Source organism: Xyrauchen texanus, chromosome 2, assembly GCF_025860055.1.
Source record: "Xyrauchen texanus isolate HMW12.3.18 chromosome 2, RBS_HiC_50CHRs, whole genome shotgun sequence".
Lineage (NCBI taxonomy): Eukaryota > Metazoa > Chordata > Actinopteri > Cypriniformes > Catostomidae > Xyrauchen > Xyrauchen texanus.
Genome location: NC_068277.1, coordinates 12,008,464 through 12,019,424, shown reverse-complemented (window position 1 = coordinate 12,019,424; position 10,961 = coordinate 12,008,464).

Below are 10,961 nucleotides of genomic sequence, written 5' to 3'. Positions count from 1 at the left end.
CACCACCGTCCGCAGTCAGCCTTTATCCCTATGGGAGGCTTGATTAGTCCGATAAGGGGCCGGGTGTGTAAAATCATGACCAGGCCCCGCCCTCCGCCCTGTCACAATCTGTTTAAATTAGATGTGCTATTATTTGCAGGTAGTACATTATATTAGTTTTATTGATATTTGCGTTTTTCTCATTAGACAAGACCGTTAAAGTTACAGGGAACTGTTGAGGAGGGCGAGGGATAATGAAACAGACGAGCACTTTAACATTATGAGCTGAAACATGGATCTCTGATATGCACATTGTTTAAATAACGCTGATGCACACCTGTCTATTATTGTAGTAACATGATGGCACGTAAAAACAAAATGAACCATGACTGGTCGTTTACATGTCTCTGTCGCTTTACATGCACGCTTTCAAGAAGAAAATCGGCCAAAAGGGAAAATGTATCAGCCTTTGCGATATTGTATTCAAAATGTTAAAATATACCATCTACTCACTTTTCTGCAACAATAAGAAGACACAGCTTTGAAATATGTATTCTTTTTATTGAGCCAAGAGGTCAATCTGCAACGTTTTGGCATATTATTGGTCATATGTCATGGCACACGAATTCGCAGACCAAAGTTCACCGAACTTGAACTTTCATCTGCAGTGGGATGCGAAATTTCTTCGACAGTCTCCCACATTTGGATGTATTCGAATGGAAGTGATTGGAGCACGAAGTCTAGTGTGACCACACATTTAATGTGACTTTTTGGTTACTTGATGAAGCGTCACTTTTTGTAAACTAGCATTTTTTTTTCTACTCCCTTACATCACACCATGCCCATATAGAAAACAATACATTTAAAGTGTTCTCTGATATAGCATAAGCTCTAGTGTGTAAGCACCCTTAAAGGAATATTCTAGGTTCAATACAAGTTCAGCTCAATTGACAGCATTTTTGGCATAAAATCAATTACCACAAACATTTTATTTTGACTTGACATGCCCCATTTTCTTTACAAAAAGCAAAAACCTGGGTTGCAGTGAGGCACTTACAATGGAAGTGAATGGGGCCAATCAGTAAACATTAAAATACTCAGTGTTTCAAAATTATAACCACAAGACATAAACAATATGCATGTTATGCATCGCTTAGTTGTTAATAAAATTGCCTTTTTTAAACCCTTCAAAAATTGGCCCCATTCACTTCCAGTGTAAATCAAAATGAATTTATTTCGATTTTTGACAATCAACATTATGTCACAAATGCTTTCGATTGAGCTTAACTTGTATTGAACCCAGAATATTCCTTCAAGGCCAAGCGTATACTTTGGCTTCACATCCACAGTGACTCAAATATTGTTGTCAGCACAGTACGCACGGACTGATCATATGCAGCCCACTTTTTTTTACCAGACACACAGAATCCGCATCTTTGCACGTCGACAGCACAGGCAATAGTGTGCCACACTATACTTTGAAGGCTAGAGCGCTAGTCCAACTGCCGAAGAAAAACCAAGTATACCCTCGCCTTTACTCTCAGTGCACATGGCTTGTTCTCGAGTCTCACCTAATCACATACTGTAGGCTTTTGTCACTTTGATGCAATTAAATGTTCTGCACTTATTTTCCTTCATCTTTTGTGTTACAGTAAATGTTTCATCATGATATTGAGTCATTTGAAACTATGTAAAACAATCATCCAACATTTTTATGTTTGTACAGATATGAAGATATGTTTTTTTTTTTATAGTATTTGCTTGTCGATAACGCCTTAAGATGTGCATCATTTGTGTTGATAGAATGATGCTTACAAATGACTTTCTTACTCTGCAAGGTCATTAGATTTCACGTGAAGGCAAAGTCTCAATCGTGGTTGTTTTGGAAGACTGAACGCCCTTCTGTTGCTCACTGACAACAATTGAGGAAGTTGCACTAACTGATTGTAAGATAATATTTTTGGACTAGCTCATAATGTGTATCTTTGTTGAACACAATTTAAGCTTGATATAAATTCTAAATATTTTGCTCTGGTTAGTGGAGCAAACTTGAGTTGAAGACAAGCCTTTGTAACTGTTGCTTTGCAATGCTGACAAGTTCTCACTTCCTCAATACATGGTCAAATCCTAAATGCAGGGGGGTATGTATGACTTCTCATTAGGTAAAGTGTAAGATGGGCACCTCATAATTGGGTGAATCTCACAAAAACATATCGGGGTCATATTTAACCCCAAAATCTATATATGCTTATTACCACAAACATTTATTTTTACTTGACCCTCAATTTTGGGGAAAAAAAAGCAAAAATCTGGGCACTTAAAATGTGAATTGGGCCAATCTGTAAACATTAAATTACTCTGTCTTTCAAAAGTATAGCCACTAGGCATCAACAATATGTGTGTTAGCATGATTTTAGTGTGATAAAATTGCTTGCCTTTTCTGTGTAAAGTTATAAACAATTTTACAACAGTAAAATGTAAAAACGGCTCAAATAATTCATGATTTTTAACAGAATTAATAATATATATATATATATATATATATATATATATATATATATATATATATATATATACATATATGTATACACCGATCAGCCACAACATTAACACAACCTACCTAATATTGTGTAGGACCCCCTTGTGCCGCTAAATCGGCACCAACCCAAATCTCAGAACAGCATTCAAGGCTATTCTCTCCACAATTGTACAGAGTGGTTATCTGAGTTACTGTAGACTTTGTCAGTTCAAACCAGTCTGGCCTTTCTCTGTTGACCTCTCTCATCAAAAAGGGGTTTCCGTCCACAGAACTGCTGCTCACTGGATGTTTTTTTTAGTTTTTGGCACCATTCTGAGAAAATTCTTGAGATTGTTGTGCGGGAAAATCCCAGGATATCAGCAGTTACAGAAATACTCAATCCAGCCCATCTGGCACTAACAATCATGCTACAGTCGAAATCACTGAGATCACATTTTCCCCCAATTCTGATGGTTGATGTGAAAATTAACTGAAGCTCCTGACACGTATCTGCTTGATTTTATGCACTGCTGCCACACGATTGGCTGATTAGATAATCACATGGAAGATTGTTGGTGTCAGACGGGCTGGTTTGAGAATTTCTGTAACTACTGATCTCCTGGGACTTTCTCATACAACAGTTACTCATTTACCCCGAATGGTGCCAGAAACAAAAAACATCCAGTTCTGTAGATGGAAACTCCTTATTAATGAGAGAGGTCAACAGAGAATGGCCAGACTGGTTTGAACTGACAAAGTCTACAGTAAAGTACCATTGTGATGAGAAGAATAGCTTCTCTGAATGGTATTCTGAGATGTGGGTTGGTGCTGTTTTGGTGGCACAAGGGGGACCTACACAATATTAGGCAGGTGGTTTTAATGTTGTGGTTAATCGGTGTGTGCTATATATATATATATATATATATATATATATATATATATATATATATATATATATATATATATATATATATATATATATATTAGTATTAAATACATTTCAGTGTAAAACATGGTAATGTTCCTAAAAATTGGCTTAATTTTCTTAATGAAAAATCTATACATTCTTTTCCTTTTTAATTTGGGGAGAAACGTGACCTGTACATTCCTTTTGTGTTGCATATTTTTTAAATGCCTAGTCTTTACATGTTAAGCAAACCTTTTCCTCAGTATAGTGGCTTGAGTGAGTGAAAGCTGAATTTCTCAGAGTCTGTGTCAGGGAATGGTGGGGTGGAAGTGGGGAATCTAAACTGACTTTTCTTATTAACTGCATTCAATCTAATATTTCTGTCATTAATGGCCCTGTTGAATCCTGGAAATGTCCATTTAGAGTCTCCCTGTCGACAGTGCTGCAGAAATGGAGGGTTTCGTTTCCTCTGAGCAGTCATGTCATAGTTCATGAAGCGTGAGAATGGTTGAACACTTGAGAATAACCTCCAGGGTTTTGGATGAATATCTGGTTATCTGTATCAGTAACAGTTTAGTGAGTTACAGAAGTATCATTGCTTCAAATTGTTCATGTGATTTTTATTTAAATATATTTTGTTTTGAAAGGCTTTATGAACCTAAACAGATGGTGATTGGTTTGTATAAAACCCAGAATGAAAACGGTGGCACAACTATCCAGAGTCAGTATAATGTAGGCTGAAATCAGGTTTTTAGCGGTTTAAAATGTTTTAAAGGAATTATTATATACTCTCAAATTTGACATTGTATTTGTTGGCTCTAAGTGACATTGCTTTTAATGTGATGTGTGACCAGTTTTAAATGGCATCTTTCGTTAATGCATAAAATCTGCAAACTATATGCAATGATGTATGTGTAATATTCAATCAAGTGTAATCCAGGTTGTATAAACTTTGTATAGTACATTTTAATATTGTATTGCCGTACCAATATGTATTAATTCTTCTCAGAAGCCTTATTTGTCTACCCAAAGTGCTCCCTTAGAGTACCCTACACCTACCTGAACATTACAAAGCATTAATAACTATATTTTGTTGCATTTTTATTTGTACCCTTTTTTGAATAAAATAGATTTGTACTGTATATTTGTACCTCTCTGTGAACTACTTAGTGCTGTTTTGTTTGCCCCCCCCCCCCATTTCTGTGTAAGGACACAAAGATATTGTATTTTTATTGTTACAGCTAACTTCTTGGAAGCATTGCAATTATCATGTTTGTTAAGTAAACGCAATATAATATACATATATATATCTATATTATATTAACACACTGGCTTGACGTCTGTTCTTCTTTTACATTCCGTTGCATTGTTTATTTGTATTGTTCAAATAATAATTATATATAATTATTCATTGTAAACTATACTTTTTAATATACACATACATGCATGCATACTGTACATAACGGAGAATTTAGATTTTTTCTAATTCATACCCAATGTGTAACAGCTGCTTCATTATGTGTTGTGGCCACATCCCTTACATTTTATAACATATAGGGGTGGAAATGTATCCATGCGTCTGAGAATGAGAATTAATAATCTATTATAATTACTATAACAATACCAAATGTATTGTATTAATTTCTTAGCAAAAATGCAGTTTTTCAAACTCTGAATGTAAAATCTGGTGTATAGTAGTCAATATTCTTCTCAAAATAAGAATTAATTATATAAAGATCATCAAATCAAGTGTAATCGTGTGTGTGTATATATATATATATATATATATATATATATATATATATATATATACTCCAAAAACAAATTCACCAATTTTAAGATTTATGCATTTAAATTACATAACAAAATTCGAATAGTGTAATATTTAGCTTAAAGTAAATTTGATTTAAAAATCGTATGAAAATTGAAATGTGTAAGTCTTTAAAGTATTTTGAGCGTATGTAAATATACACCGATCAGCCAAAACATTTAAACCACCTGCCTAATATTGTGTATGTCCCCCCCAAAACTCACCACAGTTGTACAGAACGGTTATCTGAGTTACCATAGACTTTGTCAACGAGGCATTTCCATCTGCCCCTCACTGGATGTTTTTTGGTTTTGGCACCATTCTGAGTTAATTTTAGAGACTGTTGTGTGTGAATATCCCAGGAGATCAGCAGTTACCGAACTACTCAAACCAGCCCATCTTTCACCAACAATCATCCATGTGATTATCTAATTAGCAAATCATTTGGCAGCAGTGCATAACAATGTGTATACAGGTCAGGAGCTTCAGTTAATATTCACATAAACCATCAGAATGTGAAAAAAAATGATTTTGACTGTGGCATGATTGTTTGTGCCAGATAGGCTGGTTTGAGTATATAACTATAAACTTGTCTACCTGTTTCCTCCAGTATTTTCTCAAGGTCCTTTGATTTTTTTCAGGGATTGATTTGCACTTTTTGCACCAAACATTCTTCTCTAGAAGACAGAATGCATCTCCTTCCAGAGCGGTTTGATTTGACAAGTATCTATATCCTCAGTAAAACAAGTCATTTATCGACATAACCTGAAAAGCTGCTCAGCAAGGAAGAAGCCACTGCTCCAAAACCACCATAAAGCCAGACTACAGTTTGCAAGTGCACATGGGGACAATTATATTTTCAGAACTACTCAAACCAGCCCATCTGGCACCAACAATCATGCCACACTCAAAGTCACTGAGATCACATTTTTTCCCCCATTCTGAAGGTTGATGTGAACATTAACTGAAGCTCCTGACCCACATCTGCATGATTTTATGCACTGCCACATGATTGGCTGATTCGATAATCGCATGGATGATTGTTGGTGCCAAATGAGCTGGTTTGAGTTTTTTCTGTAACTGCTGATCTTCTGGGATTTTCACGCACGACAGTCTCTAGACTTTACTCGGGTGCCAAAAATAGAAATCCAGTGAGTGGCAGTTCTGTGGATGGAAATGCCTTGTTGAGGAGACAAGTTTGAACTGACAAAGTCTACAGTAGCTCAGATAACCACTTTGTACAAATGTGGTGAGATGACTATCATATCAGAATGATATTCTGAGATGCGAGTTGGCGCTGTTTTATAATATACATTTATCAAATGTATACATTCTTTAAACTTTGGCTTCGAGTACAAAATTGCAGCTGTTTGGAATACCCATAAGCTCTCGTGCTTGAATAAATTATGTATGTTTGGTCAAGACAAGTGAACCTATGGAGAAATATAATAATGATTTAAAATGTATATAGTTTTAATTCTTATGACTATTGTTGTTTTGTTGTAGGTGTTGATAGTTGCAATTTGTGTAAAGTCACCATTAGGGTGATTAATGTTACCTCTGGTGAAATTGTGCTTTACAAAAGTGCAGATTTATGTGCACTAAGAAGTACCGAGAAGAATCCAATATGCCATATGGCATATAAGTTTCTTTACATTGTATAAGACGTGCTTTAACTCCATTCAAATCATTTTTTTTTTTACAGTTTCATGATTTGTTTATAGTAGGCTGTTCCATTGTGACAATTTACCCCATATAGTGTGACATCATGTATACAATTAGTTCTCTTTAATCCTGGGCCATAATGGCAGAAATAATCAATAGCTTTTTTGTTTGCCAAAACTTTAAGGTATGTGCCTGTAGATAAACCAACCCAAGGAGATAAACTTTTCTTAAGTTTTAAATGTCATATATAAGTGATGAAGTATGCTTTTTCCTTGAGTACAAGTCCACAGTCTTTGACTCTGTAAGGCTCTTTGTGAGACACCAGTTACCGTCTTTATCTTAGCAAAGCAGAGAGAAAGAGACTAATAGACAAACAAACTCTTAGCAGTAAAGTCTATGTTTATTTCACACTCTATTTCTGCGTTTATAATGAGCTTTCAATCTGTTAACCCAAAAACAGAACATGGCTTTCTGAAGAGGACCATTTGGCGGCATGACCAAATAATTACAGTGCTATTCTTCTCACTCCCATTAAGTTTCATTCATGTCGGCCTTGTAGAGATTTGTAAACATTACAGTGGAAATATCTAGATAAAATAATTACTGGACTCAATAAATTAAATGGTAAAAAGTAGCTCATATAAATGCATTTAGAACGTAGTTTATAACATGCAAGTTCAATTGCCAGTGGTTTACTGACATATGAAAAGGAATTTTCTTTTTTTTATTATTCATACATGTCACATGGCAATGCATACCACTTAAAATACTTGAATAATGCGGAGACTAAATAGGGTTACCAAACATTTGAAAATACTCTTTTTATAGGTATATTGCATCTTTAAAATAGACAATGCATCCTGCCAACTACTCTTTCTGGATCTTTCCATTTGGTCTTGAATTAGGATTCATTTCCACTTGAATGCTACCATAAGTTGTTTACAATGAATTAATAAATACAAATTTCCTCCTTGCTAAATCTGCATGCATTAACATAAAAATAAAAAAGTAAGGATGGATCCCATGGTCAAGGTAATGTACTTGAGGGCCAATGTCTAGACTGTCTCGAGTTGCCTGAGGTTTGTGATCTGGTGCATTTGAGTCTATTTACTTTCATATCAACTGCATAGTATTAATACAAAGTGTCCGAGGTTTCTGAGTACAGCTCTCAATTGCATAATGATGTGTTGAACACCTTTGAGAGCTGAACACATGCAATAAATCCTTTCTTTTACTTACAAATCATCATCAATACTTTAAAACAGCACAAATGTAGGACTGGTATCCAGTATAAGCATAAAATTGTAGTTTACAACTGCGCATGAACTTAGAGGTATCTCTATAGATGGTAAATGAAAACACTGTAGTGTAGTAATGAGTAACTTGCGATAGGCATTGAAATGAAATATAAGACATACAAATCATAAATACACAGCTTACCCTGTTTTCATGAGGTACTTACAGATGTACAGTGGTCCATGTGCATGACTGACTTTTGCCACCCCCCAACATGAAACACTGAGAACTGAGTAAACGTTAAAGTCAACATGAAATTATTCGCAACCCATACTGAGAGCATTTACATGCACAGCAATACATTGATAACTATCAAAATCAGCTAATAAAAAAAGACAATGTTTACATAGGATGAAATAATCAGACTATTTTCTACTTTTGATGGCAAAACATGCATATTAGATAAGCCGGTAAGAACACTGGTAAAGGTGTTTACATGCAACGTGAAATTCAATGTGCTGATCGGTTAATGTTCAGATGTGCGTGACGTCTTGTCAGTTCTTCGGTTAAAGAAGAAGCTCATTGGACACTCAACGAGACCAAAAGTGTTCACCCCGGTGACAGAACGATTTTTTCCTGACCATTTTAATGTGCTTTTCTAGGTGCTGGAACCACAAACTCATCAGGGAGTCCCAGCAGTCAAGGATTAACAATTTCCCACTGGCAGATGCTGAAGTGCGCTGCGTTTCCCCCATACTAGCCAGAGATTATGTAAATGAAGCTTACACTTAAAAATCGCTGGAAAAATCAGCTAGTGTGGTGCTGGCTTAAGGTGTTTACATGACCTCATATGCTGTCGGCTTATCAAGCTAATCGCTTCTGAAGACCGATTTAATCACGAGTCATATGGATTTCTTTTATGCAGCCTTTATGTGCTTTTTAGACCTTCAAATTTCTGGCCACCATTCACTTGCATTGTATGGACCTACAGAGCTGAGATAATCTTCTAAAAATATTAATTTGTGTAATGCAGAAAAAGAAAGTCAGACACATGTGGGATGGCATGGGGGTGAGTAAATGATGGGAACATTTTTATTTCTGGGTGAACTGTCCCTTTAACCCCGAAATAAAATTCTGTTGTCATTTACTCACCCCAATGCTGTTTCAAACCCTGACTTACTTTCTTCAGTGGAACAAGAGGAGAAAACATGAAGAATGTTGGTAAATGGTATGCACTTATATAGTGCCTTTTTAACCTTAACAGTATTCAAAGCGCTTTACACAGTGACACATTCACCTATTCATACACCAATGGCAGCAGAGCAGCCATGCAAGGTGCTAGCCTGCCACTGGGAGCAACTTGGGGTTCAGTGTCTTGCCCAAGGACACTTCAGCATGTGTAGTCGTGTGGGCCGGGATTCAAACCACCAATCCTGCAATTAGTGTCCGACCCGCTCTACCAACTGAGCCACAGAGCCACAGATTAATCTAATTAAAATCTAATTTTGTGTTCATGTTCAACGTAACATGAAACCAGCCTAAAACCATGCCTAAATAACCACTCGATTATCAGGTAACATTATTTTCCCCACCCTCGCACCCTAGATGACGTCAGATAAAAAGGAAGTTAATACATTTTGAAAAAAAGATCATGCAGAACAAGACCAAGAATGTGCATTAAGAAAGTAAATAGAGTCCATTTGAATTTCATGTTGACTTAAAACTAGTGTGAAGAGAGTTTTTTTTATAAATGTATTCAATATTTGCCATTTCTATTTTTTACCGTATATATTCAATATGATGATTGCTTCATACTGGAGGGATTTCATCGTACTTGCACTTGCTAAACATTTACATCATTGCACATCTAATAGAAATAGGGCTCAAAAATCATTTACCTGTATTTAAATATTAAAGTCCTAGCACAAATTTCCAGTGACAAAGGCATCATACATTTTTATACACTAATTATTTTGCCATTGAGATCAAGCACACAATAAGTGCTTCACTGTTCACAACAAGCATTCCCAGTTCCAGTGCAGGACCACACTGGTTTTAAGAGGTAACTTACACATTATACAGTACAGTGACAGCAGCAGAGGAGGAGATTGGTTGGTTGGTTAGTCAAGATATAATGGAGTTGAGTAATATCCTTATGGATCTCTTGGCTCAGCTGCAGAATTTGGAGTGTGAACAATGTACAAAAGAAAATGATATATGAGGAAGAGGAGGTCTCCTGCTCCTCTATATTCTCAGGCTGTGAGGATGCAGTTTGATCCTCACCATCCCTGAGTACCTGCACAAATATCAACCCGTGTAGCATTGCGTTAAGTATAAAGCCTTTGCGAGGTCAGAGAAATGTGTCAGAATGTGCTTTGAAACAGATACTTTCAGTATGAATCCATTCAACTATATAACATATAGTATATTACATCCTCAGGGAATATTTGTCTCTTCAAAAGGACAAGAGTCTACAGTAGAGGCCCTGTTCCAAATGACGCCCTCAAACCTTGCAGACCTTCACAGAATTCACATTTTGGGGGCATAATGCAGTACAGATAGTCCGCACTAGTGCGGCCTTGGAAAAAATGTACCTTTCCAGGCATTTGTGATTACTGGATCCAGAATTTAAAATCTTTTTAATTAAGACAAATTTGCTAATGGATCATTCAGACAGATTTTGGAGCCATTTTGACCCATCATTGACCCAAAAGAACAATTCTCTCACAAATCTGACATCACTTGCGAGCAAGGGGGCATTTACACCAAATGCATTTTTCCATCGTCTGCTCTGTTTTCAAATAGTTTTACTATGTAAACATGTACTATTTTTTTGTAGTGTATTG